This window comes from Malus sylvestris, chromosome 3 (assembly GCF_916048215.2).
Source record: "Malus sylvestris chromosome 3, drMalSylv7.2, whole genome shotgun sequence".
Taxonomy (NCBI): Eukaryota; Viridiplantae; Streptophyta; class Magnoliopsida; order Rosales; family Rosaceae; genus Malus; species Malus sylvestris.
The window spans coordinates 21,027,610-21,040,104 of record NC_062262.1 but is presented as its reverse complement, the minus strand read 5'-3'; positions in this window follow the sequence as shown (position 1 = coordinate 21,040,104).

Sequence of the window (12,495 nt, the reverse complement as noted above, 5' to 3'; positions counted from 1 at the left end):
TCTGGTATTGTTTTGGCCAGTGAAGGCAAAGAAGTTGGCAAAGGTGCTGACAATACATCATGTTCAAAAGAGCTCAGTTTGCCCAAAGAATAATTTCGTCGAGCATGTACTTTATGTGTTTTTTTGTTATATTATTTGCAGTCTTGCCCGACGAAATGATCGTCGGACAAACAATTTTTTAGCTTTTATTTCTATAAATATACCTATAACGACCCAAAATTCTTATTTGGAAGCTAAATTCGGTAATAGGCCAAAACAAAGTCATCTCTATGCTATGAACCATAATAAATTTCTTTCCTTAAAGAAATCAAGTATAATAATAAATTTGGGTTATTTTATGGCTGCATCTAACCATCTTGTTAGACTGCTTATGTACCCTACAAGGGGATCAAGCCATTCGTAATTCACAATTCAATGTTAATCCATTTTCTAAATCATTCAAATAATAGAAATAACCAACATTAGTTTTAATAATTGAAATACATGGATACCAACTACGTGTTGAGAATATCAAAATTTGCATAAAATGGTAGCATCAACCCATTGGCCACATGCCGTCGCACGCACTGTCGCAAGTGGAGGTTTTCGGCGAACGGAAACCCAGTTTTTCAATGAACTCCAAAAATTACCAAATTTTATAGGAAGATAGAGCTCTACAAGAGGAACAAGTTTTATACTTGCCATGACGTCCAAAAGTGGACGAAAGAAGGTCAATTTTTCCGATAAAGCCGAAAGGTGCTTAAAGCTTCCTGGCGTCAATTCGTTGCCTACAATGGTCCAACGAGGTCAAAGATGGTCGGGATTTACTCCTGGGATGATGAGCTACAAAACTCAAGTGGTGGCATCGGTCATCACTTTGCTGATTCACCGGAAAAATTAAAAGGGTAGCTGAAGAACTGTTGATTTTCGTCAATTTTTGTGGCCTCACATCACCACGTACAGTGGTTAATCAAGATGGCTCTTGGTTGGGTTTTGTAGAGGGGAATGAGAACTTCAAGATGGTGGTGGTGGCGTTGAAAAATTCCACCGGAGTTGGCCGGAATCAACCTCGGAAAATGGGATGTCACAGGGGTCAAATGGGGTTGGTTTTCTGGGTTATTTGGGCCTCTGAACCAGGTTTCCCGAAATGGAAACCTACTAATTTAGGCAGTTAGGTTTTGGAAACTTACTACCAATAGTAAGTCCACATGTTTAAAGGGTCTCATTACTTTCGATGCTCGTAACTTATTCGTTTTAACTCGAAATTAAGACGTTTGCACCTAGGCGCTTGTAAGGTTGTCCTCTATTCAAATATATCAAAAAATACGATAAAATATATGAGGATAAAATACATCCTCGTATAATTACGTTAACCACATAGGGGCATTTTCATCATTACCCACTTAACGAAAAATTATACGACATAAATAATAATAATAAAAAAATCTGGAAGCGGAATTTCACATTTTCCCCATTCAAGTTTCATAACCATAAATCAATCTATTTTTTATTTTCCTTCACATAAACAATAAAATGAATATCCACATCATTTCTAAAATATTCAGGGTGTTACATTCAAGCCCCATTAAAATAAATCTATTCCTCGAGATTCCAACCATCGAATAACGAAAAGGGATTTAGAACTAATCCCACCGTTCTATTTATAGTGAATAAAATCATAACCTTAGTCTACGATCTTATTCAAGCTCCAAATAAATAATTCAACGAATCAAGTATCATGATTCTCACCCATATACTCAAATTCCCAGCCACATTTATTGGCAAAAAAATATCAGAAATTCTAACCATACACATTGATAAAATAAATATCAAACATCAAGCTACACTCCTCATTGGCTAAATAACTACCAGATTATCAAACTACATCTACCATTGGCTAGATAAATGCTAGCATAATAATCACAATCATTGGTAAAACCACTTACCATTATTGGCTATATACAACGGTTACCACGATTCTTCCTCAAAATTTCTAGCCACAATCACTGGCGATACCAAACATAAAAAATGTCAAATTCATCATTGGCAAAACAAATATCATAAATTCCAGCTGTATCCATAAAGTTCAAGTTAATATACCACTTTTGGATGCAATTAAGTAAGTTCCAAGGTATGCCAAGTTTTTAAAAGAACTTTGTACAACTAGGAAGAGAATTTTGGGCAAGGAGGTTGTCAAGGTAAGTGAAAATGTCTCAGCTGTTTTACAACGTAAATTGCCCACTAAATGCAAGGATCCAGGAAGTTTTACCATTCCTTGTGTAATTGGTAATACTCGTTTTGAATCAGCCATGCTAGACTTAGGTGCATCTATAAATATCATGCCTTATTCAATCTATGCATCTATGCACTTAGGCGAATTGAAAAATGATGGTGTGATTATACAATTGGCCGATCGTTCTAATGCCTATCCAAAGGAAGTTTTGGAAGATGTTTTAGTGCAGGTCAATCACTTAATCTTTCCGGCGGATTTCTACATGCTTGAAATGGACGAGTCAGACCACTCCCTTACATTGCCCATCCTCCTTGGACGACCATTCATGAAAACGGCTCAAACCAAGATTGATGTAGCCAAAGGATCAATAACTATGGCATTTGGTGGTGATATGATTAGCTTTAATATTCCTGAATCTGTTGAGAATACTAATGATGTTCGTTTTTGTTGTGCCATTGATGTGATTGAAAATATAGGGCAGAAACGTTCAACACTAATAAAAAAGAAAGTACCTCGAACCATTATCGAGGAGGAAATTGGAGTGAACAACAAGGAGTGCACGACCACACCTCTCAAAACTCCAATTCTGACCGAGAGCAATCCTTGTGCATTTGTTGATAGTGCTGCCACTTCATTGTAGCACATTGGTACGTCACCTAACCCAATTTCAATTCCCATTTCAACTAATAGGTTGTTACCTTCTATGGTGCAGGTACCTAATCGAATGCAAGGTAGTAGGGAATGGTACATCGATTGTTGGAAGCAACACACCAAAATCAGGAAGGACTACTATCCCGTTCCGTTCAAGGATTCAATGTGTGAGCACTTTGAGGAGCATGTCGTGGAGAATGTACCCCTCCATGCCATGGGCCCTGTACAAGCTTAAATGGAGGTATCGTCCGGCTGGAAGACGTTAAAGAAAGCGCTTATTGGGAGGCAACCCATGTATTCAAATAAGGAAGATTTTTGAATTGCTCCACAATCAGTTTTGCGTTTCTAAAAACTTTCCCTTTTCTGTAGTTTTATTTTGCCATGATTGTCATTTTTATCTGTTGCTTGTTTAATTGTTTTTGGTGTGGGTTTATTTTTGAAACACTGACAGTTATGCAAGGTATTTTTACATTCATAAAAAAGGAAAGGAACATTAAGCAAATAAATACAAGAGGGAGCCTTCACAAAGGCTGCTTAGGAGAAGTCTCAGTAGTCAGCGGAGCTTCAGCAGTCGGCGGAGCCCTAGAAGGAGGAGGCATCAGAGGTTTATCATTTGGAGCTTCATTACACGGTACAGCCCCAGAAGATAAAGGCAAATGCTGTTGGAACAAACCCACAAACCTCTGATGATCAAGTAAAATCTGACCATCAGATTCCTACATCTGGTCAATCTTCCTCTTCATGTTTGTAGCATAATTATGTGCGAGCCTGTGCAACTGTTTATTCTTATGCTTAAGCCTTCTAATCTCCTGCTTGAGACTCATCACTTCAGCCGCTAATGATTCAACTTGACGGGTTCGGGCAAATAGGCGTTGGGCCATATTAGACACGGAACCTGCGCATTGCACACTTAGAGCCATAGAATCCTTAACAGCCAACTCATCAGATCGTTTGGCAAGTAGTCTGTTATATTTAGGAGTGACAAGGTTCCTGGCCACCACCGCAGCTGTCATATCATTCTTCATCACCGAATTCCCAACGGTAAGAGAACCAGTAGGGGATATGAAAGATGGGCGCCATATGTTGTCTGGAGAAGGCAGGACTGCCTCTTCACCAAGGTTCAAGTCAAAACGACGGTCGAAGGGGCCAGACATTTTCAGAGGTGTTAAAGAAAGAAGAGGTCGGACAAGTCAAGATCGTAGAAGTGCAATAAGGGAGTTTTTACAGGCAGAAATTCAAGTGTGCTTTGAACGTCCTGCGTACCTCTATAAAAATCAGCACTCGATGGGATTTCAAAGATTGAAGAGGCGAGCTCAGAAATCGAAGAGGCCAACTCAAAAATCAAAGAGGCGCTAGCTTTCTCAAAAGCTGGACTTGCTCAGAAACCACTACCAATCTTCTTTTCCAGATTTGTCCGCACTTGTCACATGCAACCTCTGCACTCGACGGGATTTCAGAGATCGAAGAGGCAAGCTCAGAAATCGGAGAGGCATCTGCTTTTCCAGATGTGTCAGCATCTGTCACATGCAGAGTCAGCTTTGCAAAAATCACGGGCAGTTTGTCGAAGCACTTTTCCAGACGTGTCAGCATCTGTCACATGCAGAGTCAGCTTTGCAGAAATCACGGGCAGTTTGTGGAAGTGCCGATTCCAGATATCGAAGAGGCACTTGTTTTTCTAGACGTGTCAGCGCCTGTCACATGCACACTCAGTCTTACGGAAATTACAGGCAATTTGTCGAAGATCTCTTGTGAAGTAGAAAGCACGTGAAGTTTACTATTAAATCATCCAACGGTTGTTGACAAGAGTGAAAAAATAGTACCGGTTATTAATTCCTATAAATGTCACCCCTCACCTTCCATTGCAAGGCAGACATACATAACCCTTCTTCTTCTCCGAGAATGCCTTTCCAACAAACCCTCTCGAGTCACTCAATGTTCCTTATTCCTTGGGGTACCTCTGCAAACAACTCATCCAAAGAAAAAGTATTTCATATCATGAAGGTTGAAAGCAAGAGTATCTCATATCATGCTTTCTCCCTGTCCTTCTCTTTGTCGTTAACCCCTTCCTGATTGCTTACCTAGCCTTGCTCTCGAGTACTCATCTTCATCATTTTGTGCTTCCTCTTCGTCTACCACATCTGCCTAGGGAACAGATAAGGGAAGTGAAAATGATACCTCGAAGCATGTGGAGACAATTTGCCAATTCATCCTTAGCTAGGGACAAGGAGAAAGAAAGCAAGAGGTGGGCACTTGGAAAGATTGAAGAAAGAAACAAACCAACACCTCTACCTCGTGCCTGCCTACCATGCAGAAGAAACAAGCAGAGAAGAATGCAGACTGCACAATCAAATCAACCTAGCAGAAGGAGTCTGATTTGAAACTAAGGAACTCTGATATTCCTCGCTCAGAATTCCAAACCAGTTCGAGATCAAAGCTGTGGAAAGTCAACAAGATCATCTATCTTCAAAACCAGATTTGCGTTCTTAAACTCTACTCTGTCTTTTTTTTTTAAATTTGCTATACTTGTCATGTTTATTCGTTGTTTGTTTATTTGCTTGTTTTTGTGTGAGTTTATGCTTGAAACATTGAGGACAATGTTTGATTTAAGTGTGGGGGGGGGGGGGTAACCATTGTTTTGCATGAAATTCGTAGGAGTTTATCACCCATTACTTCTAATGTTGTTCCTTGCTGTTTTAAGTGTTTTTAAGTTGTTTTGCATGAAATTCGTAGGAGTTTATCACCCATTACTTCTAGTGTTGTTCCTTGCTGTTTTAAGTGTTTTTAAGCTGTTTTGGAGTGTTTCAGTGTATTTTGACATAAAAATCCGAAAATCTCATAAAATTTTGAAAAATTGTTTTGAAAAACCCAAAAAGAGTTGTTTTTGTATGTTTATTTGTGTCTTAGGGTACCTTCCAACACAATGATGAGGATTTGGTTTTTAATTACATGATTGTTAAAGAGAGTTATAAACATGGTGAAGGAAAATTTTTGTCCTAGCTAATAACAAGTATGAACATTTGAATACACATGCAAGCTATTAACACTTTAAAGTAGGCATGCATCCAAAAACAATTCATAAAACCCATGACTTTCAAAGCCTAGTATATGGTGAACCAAAATAAACTCTTTAACAACATTAAAGGTAAGTAAAGATTTAGTGATTCTTTACCCTTGAAGCTCATCCTTGATTACACAAGGGATTCACCCAAGTGGAGGGCCTTCAAGTCACCTCCAAGCTCCTTGAATCCTCCTTGTGTTTTCCTCCCTTTAGTGCTCCTTTGAAGATTTGAGGAAATAAGGATTTGTTCTCCAAAACACCAAAAGCTTGATGTCTCTAAGTCTCTTCACCAAGGTTGTATCTTGTGAAGATGAAATGGATGACTAAGGGAAGAAGAGATTGCTAGATGTCCCTTCCCTTAGTGGCCGGCCTCCTTAGAAGAAAATGGAGAAAATGTTTCACCCAATTTCAACAAGAAAAACCCTAATGAGAAAATAGCTATAAAGTTGCTTTTATAACCTTTTCTTTGGTGAGTGGCAAACTTGTAATTAAGCAAACTTTGCCCATCCACCCTAATGGCCGGCCATCCTTTGTTATTGGGCTAATTTGCCCATTTTGTTTTAGTTGTCATACAACTTAAACATAATGGGCCTTGTGGACCAAAACGCTTTTGGGCCCCGAAACCCAAAACCAACATATAAGCCCAATACGAACCTTTCGTATAATTAATTAACTAATTAATTAATCTTGACAATTCTTCAATTAAACCATTTAATTGCTTATCCATTTCATTTGATTTCTTCACATACATCCTTACTCGGTGTACGATCCATTAGGTTCCAATTAGCGAGGCAGTGGGCGATGTTACTCTTAACGATCGATTGTGAATTGAAACCACATTTCAATTCTCCCTTTTTTTTGTTGATTAGTGTTTGCTAACCATTAGGGCTTCCACAAACCATGAGTGACGCCTAGCAACATATCATGGTTACCCAAGCTAAGTAGAATTGGTTGGAGAACCTATCCAGTTACAACTACAATGCAATACGGTCATTCTCTAATACAATACTCTTAATCACATTGTTTAAGTGATAGTTTGTTTCATGTCTACTATCCAATGTGATACTTTCCTATATGATTCCCTTGAATATGATTTGGAACAAACTTCCTAAGTCATATTCATTTGCTTTGGCCAAAGACTTTAGAATCATATCTTAGAGTATTCTCCCTCCACCATGGAAGGTTAGAGATCCCTTGTTGTGCATTCATATGCCTACATGACTAGATAGCTTGACCCCAACAATGCCGTGGACACTCCAAAGGAATGCCGTTGACATGATCAAAGATCAAGGACCTAACCATTAGACATCAATGATGCCTCAGGTCAAAGGACTACTTTGCATATTGCAACCTTAGAGTTCATACATGACATGTATGTTCGAACTCTCTTTTGATCGTAGTTCAGTGTACTCGAGTACTCTTTCGAGCACCTATATGTTTGTCTTAGTGTCCAACACCAAATGACTTGAGACTAGTTATACTCACGATTGAGTCAACATAACACATACTAGCCTTAGCGGATTGTCAATGCCCAATTAGCAATCCTATGGCTAGGAACGTTTTAGGAATGAATCTAAGAGAAAGGTCTCGATAATCTAACTCATTAGATCACTTATTTCTTAGAACAAATACATTCCTTGGATTCCCTTATTGCTTAAACACATGATACAATAAATAGTGATTAACAATAAGATTTGCCCTCCATTAAACATATAAAAGTTTAACACAATAAGTATTCCAAAAAGCTATTACATCAAATGAGTGGCTTTGTGGGCATACTTCCAACAATCTCCCACTTGCACTCAAAGCCACCTTCCCATGTATCTAATACCCATCTTTTCCATATGACGGTCAAGCTGGATCTGAGACATTGGCTTTGTCAGTGGATCTGCTACGTTATCGGCTGAAGCAACTTTGAGGATGCTGATTTTCCCCTCGGCAGCATATCTTCTAATGATATTAAAGCGTCTGTCAATATGCTTGTTCTTTTGATGTCCCTGGGTTCCTTGGCTTGAGCTATCGCCCCACTATTATCACAGTACAAAGTTACTGGTGATGTAATGGTTGGAACCACCCCAAGTTCAGCGATGAACTTCTTCATCCAGAACGCTTCTTTGCCGGCTTCAGCTGCAGCGACATATTCAGCCTCTGTCGTGGAATCAGCAATTACACTTTGCTTCTTGCTTTTCCAACTGACAGCCCCACCATTCAGAATGAATACATATCCGGAGTTAGAACTTCTATCATCGACGTCAGATTGGAAATCTGCATCTGTATAGCCTTCCACTCGCAACTCTGATGCTCCTCCATACACGAGGAACATGTCCTTAGTTCTTCTTAAGTACTTAAAGACCGTCTTGACAGCTCCCCAGTGTTCTGATCCTGGGTTAGATTGATATCGACTAGTAATGCTCACAGCATATGCAATATCTGGCCTTGTGCATATCATGGCATACATGAGACTTCCTATGGCTGAGGCATAAGGAATACAACTCATTTGCCGTATCTCTTCAGGAGTTTTAGGTTCCATGGATTTAGAAAGGTGAATTCCATGTCCAACAGGAAGAAAACCTTTCTTAGATTGTTCCATCTGGAACCTACTTAGCACCTTATCAATGTACATAGATTGGGATAATCCAATTAATTTTCTGGATCTATCACGATAGAGCTTTATCCCAAGTACATAAGATGCATCTCCCAAATCTTTCATGTGGAAGGTTTTGGACAACCACACTTTTACAGAAGAAAGTATTGCAGTGTCATTCCCGAATAGTAATATGTCATCTACATATAACACTAGGAATACAACTGCATCCCCAACGACCTTTTGATAAACACAATTGTCGTCTTCGTTTTGAGTAAAACCAAACGTTTTGATCTCAGTGTCGAAACGAATGTTCCAGCTCCTAGAGGCTTGCTTAAGTCCATAAATGGACCTTTGAAGCTTGCATACCTTAGTCTTTTCAGACTTGGACACGAAACCCTCGGGTTGAGTCATATAGAGCTCTTCCTCTAGGTAGCCGTTCAGAAAGGCCGTCTTCACGTCCATTTGCCATATCTCATAATCATGGTACGCAGCTATCGCAAGCAAAATCCGAATGGACTTAATCATGGCTACAGGAGAGAAGGTTTCTTCATAGTCAATCCCTTCTATTTGCCTGTAACCCTTGGCTACTAATCTAGCCTTATAAGTCTCCACGTTCCCATCAACGCCTATCTTCCTCTTGAAAACCCATTTGTTTCCAACAGGTACAATACCTTATGGAGGGTCTACAAGAGTCCAGACCTGATTTTGATACATGGAATCCATCTCGGATTTCATGGCCTCTTGCCATCTCTTTGAATCAATGTCGGACATTGCTTCAGTGTAGTCTCTAGGGTCCTCCTTTGTTTCATTATCACCTAGAAGGTACAATTCATCAAAGTCATTGTCTAAGCCATACCTCTTAGGTGGCTTACTAACCCGTTCAGATCTACGTGGAGCTAGGGGTTCAGGAACAGGATTGTCAATATGTCGAGTGCTTGTTTGTGGTTCATTATTAATCTCATTAATTTCCATCTGTTTGCTTATAGTTCCTTTGAGAACAAATTCGTCCTCTAGAAACTTAGCAGTTCTGGCGACAAAGACTTTCTGGTCGTCAGGATGGTAGAACTCATATCCCATAGTTTCTTTAGGATATCCCACAAAATAACATCTTACTGATCTCGCTTCAAGCTTAGTGGCTTCAAGCTTCTTGACATATGCTTCACAACCCCAAATCTTAACATGTTTAAGACTTGGCTTTCTTCCATGCCATATCTCATAGGGCGTTTGTGGAACTGACTTGGAAGATACTCTATTAAGCAAGTAAGCTGCTGTATATAGAGCGTATCCCCAGAATGTTACTGGTAGATCAGCGGAACTCATCATAGAACGAACCATGTTCATCAAGGTTCGATTTCTCCTTTCAGAAACTCCATTAAGTTGTGGAGTTCCTGGAGGAGTCCACTGTGATATTATTCCACACTCTTTGAGATAATCTAGGAACTCATTACTCAGATATTCACCCCCTCGATCCGATCTTAGGATCTTTATCTGTTTCCCAGTTTGCTTCTCAACTTCATTATTGAATTCTTTGAACTTTTCAAAGGATTCTGACTTGTACTTCATAAGATACACATAGCCAAACCGAGAGTGATCATCGGTGAATGTGATATAGTAGGAGAAGCCTCCTCTCGACGTAGTAGACATAGGTCCACATACGTCAGTGTGGATTAACCCTAGAATTTCAGTGGCACGCTCTCCTTTTCCAGTAAATAGAGATTTGGTCATTTTCCCTTTCAAGCAACATTCACAAGTACCCATCTGGTCATTACCCAATGGGTGGATATATCCGTCTTTCGACATCTTGCGAATCTTATCAAGGTTCACATGTCCAAGTTTAAGATGCCACGTCTTTTCTTGGTTAACATATTCTCTAGCCCTTTTGGGTTTTGAGGTATTCCCGCTTTCAATACAGTGCAACCCACTATTCGTCTCTAGGTGAAAAAGTCCCTCTATCATATTACCATGAGAGATAATACGACCGTTCAAGTATAAAGTGCAACTCATTTTGTCAAACAATACTGAGTACCCATCTCGTAAAAGCTTAGAGATGGAAATCAAATTCTTTATACATGAAGGAAAATATAAACAATTTTTAAGTTCCAGGACTTCCCCAGAGGGTAGGTTAAGCATGTAGGTGCCTATTGCTTTTGCTGAGATTTTAGTGCCGTTCCCAACTCGCACAATCATCTCCCCATTGCTCAGTGACTTGCTCCCCACTAGTCCCTGCATCGTATTACAGATATGTTGACTAGCGCCTGAATCAAATATCCAGGAATTGGAGCACACTGTAAAAGAACTCTCTATGACAAAAATAGTCTCTTCAAAAGTTCTTGTCATAAGGCTCGCAATGCGCACCCTGTACCTTTGGATTTCTTTGCCTTCTTCTTATGCAACCTTTTCCTTATGTTTGCATTCTCACTCCCACTGTCCATTTTGAAACCTTTTTCAAATCTACAGCACATGTCAATCATCTCTTTCAAAGAATGATCGAATCTATTCACTTTATAGTTTACAATAAACTTAGTGAAATCATCCGAGAGAGATGCAAGGAAAAAGTCTTGGGCCATTTTCCCATCGATGGAAGTTCCTAAACTTTTAAGATCTTTAAATATCTTTTCCATCTTTTGTCCATGTTTATGAACCGATGCCCCCTTTGCCATCTTGGCATTCATTAGACTACAAACATTTGAGAATCGTACATTACTAGTCTCAATGTTATGCATCTTATGCAAACTCTCAACCATGGCACAAGAAGTGTCCATGTGCTTATGTAGCTTCATAAGCTCCTCACTAATTGAAGTAAGGATTAAGCATTTGGCTTGTAAGTCATCCTCATAGTGTCTAACATAATTTTGACACTCCTCCTTTGAAGCTAGTTTCGTAGGAGGTACATGAGGAGGGGATTGCTTAAGCACATACAATTTGTCTTTCACCTTTGAGACATTCTCAATATGGCGATACCAAGCAAGGAAACGTTGGCCCTTAAGGCCACTTTTTTCAAGTATAATGGTGGGTATAATTTTAGGCATGTCGTTCACTACATAACATAACAGAAATCGTATTAGATTGTTTGTTTAAAACTATTTGATTGGGTCTTTGAATCAAATAGTACCACCCACTATTTTTGGCAAATTCCACATCCCTCAATAGAATTTGAGAGTTATATTGAACTCTTAGCGGGTTATGGGAGACTCACCATTACCAAGCCCACCTCACGATGATACGATGTTTGGCTAGCAAAAATAATGATGAGAGAATAACGCATTATTCATTTACAACTTTTGTAAGTACCCATCCGTTTGGCCTCTAGAGAATGTTGCCTCACGATGATACGATGTTGGCACCATTGCACTTAGTTTAAGTTATTCCCACCATGCTTAGTTTGTGAAGGGGTTCAAGAATAGCCTCACGATGATACGATGTCGGCTACCCTCGTTGCCTACACTAACCTCATCATATGTTTATGGACTCCTCCTGGATGTAAGCACATACTTTGTACTCCCCCATGATAGGGTGAAGCCGGTGTATGAGTCACAAACGCTTGGAGCCCACCACGGTGGAAGGCCTACGAAGAGATATTCTAAACATCTCTCGCTTATCAACTTAAATCTTCATTTTGAGGGAGTAGTTTTGGGCTACATCAAAATCATTTTAATCATATTAAAAGAACTTGGGCCTATCACAACTATTGGTCCAAGTTAATATGAATTAGTAGCATATAATACTCCCACTGTTTCGTTGAAACAAGCGAGACTATATGGAACTACTAACGAATGCATTGCATCCTCATATGGACTATGTAGTCATATTAGGTTTTAGGATGATTATGAACCGATTGATTTGATCCAACACGAGCCTTGTGTTGGACCTTGGGTTTAAGGTAGATAGTTGTTGATTTTAGTTATGCGTTTAATCCAATTAAACCGTTATTTCCTATTGGGCGTTGGACCCAACTATTCCATTTTGCATACATATAAACAAAAGGAA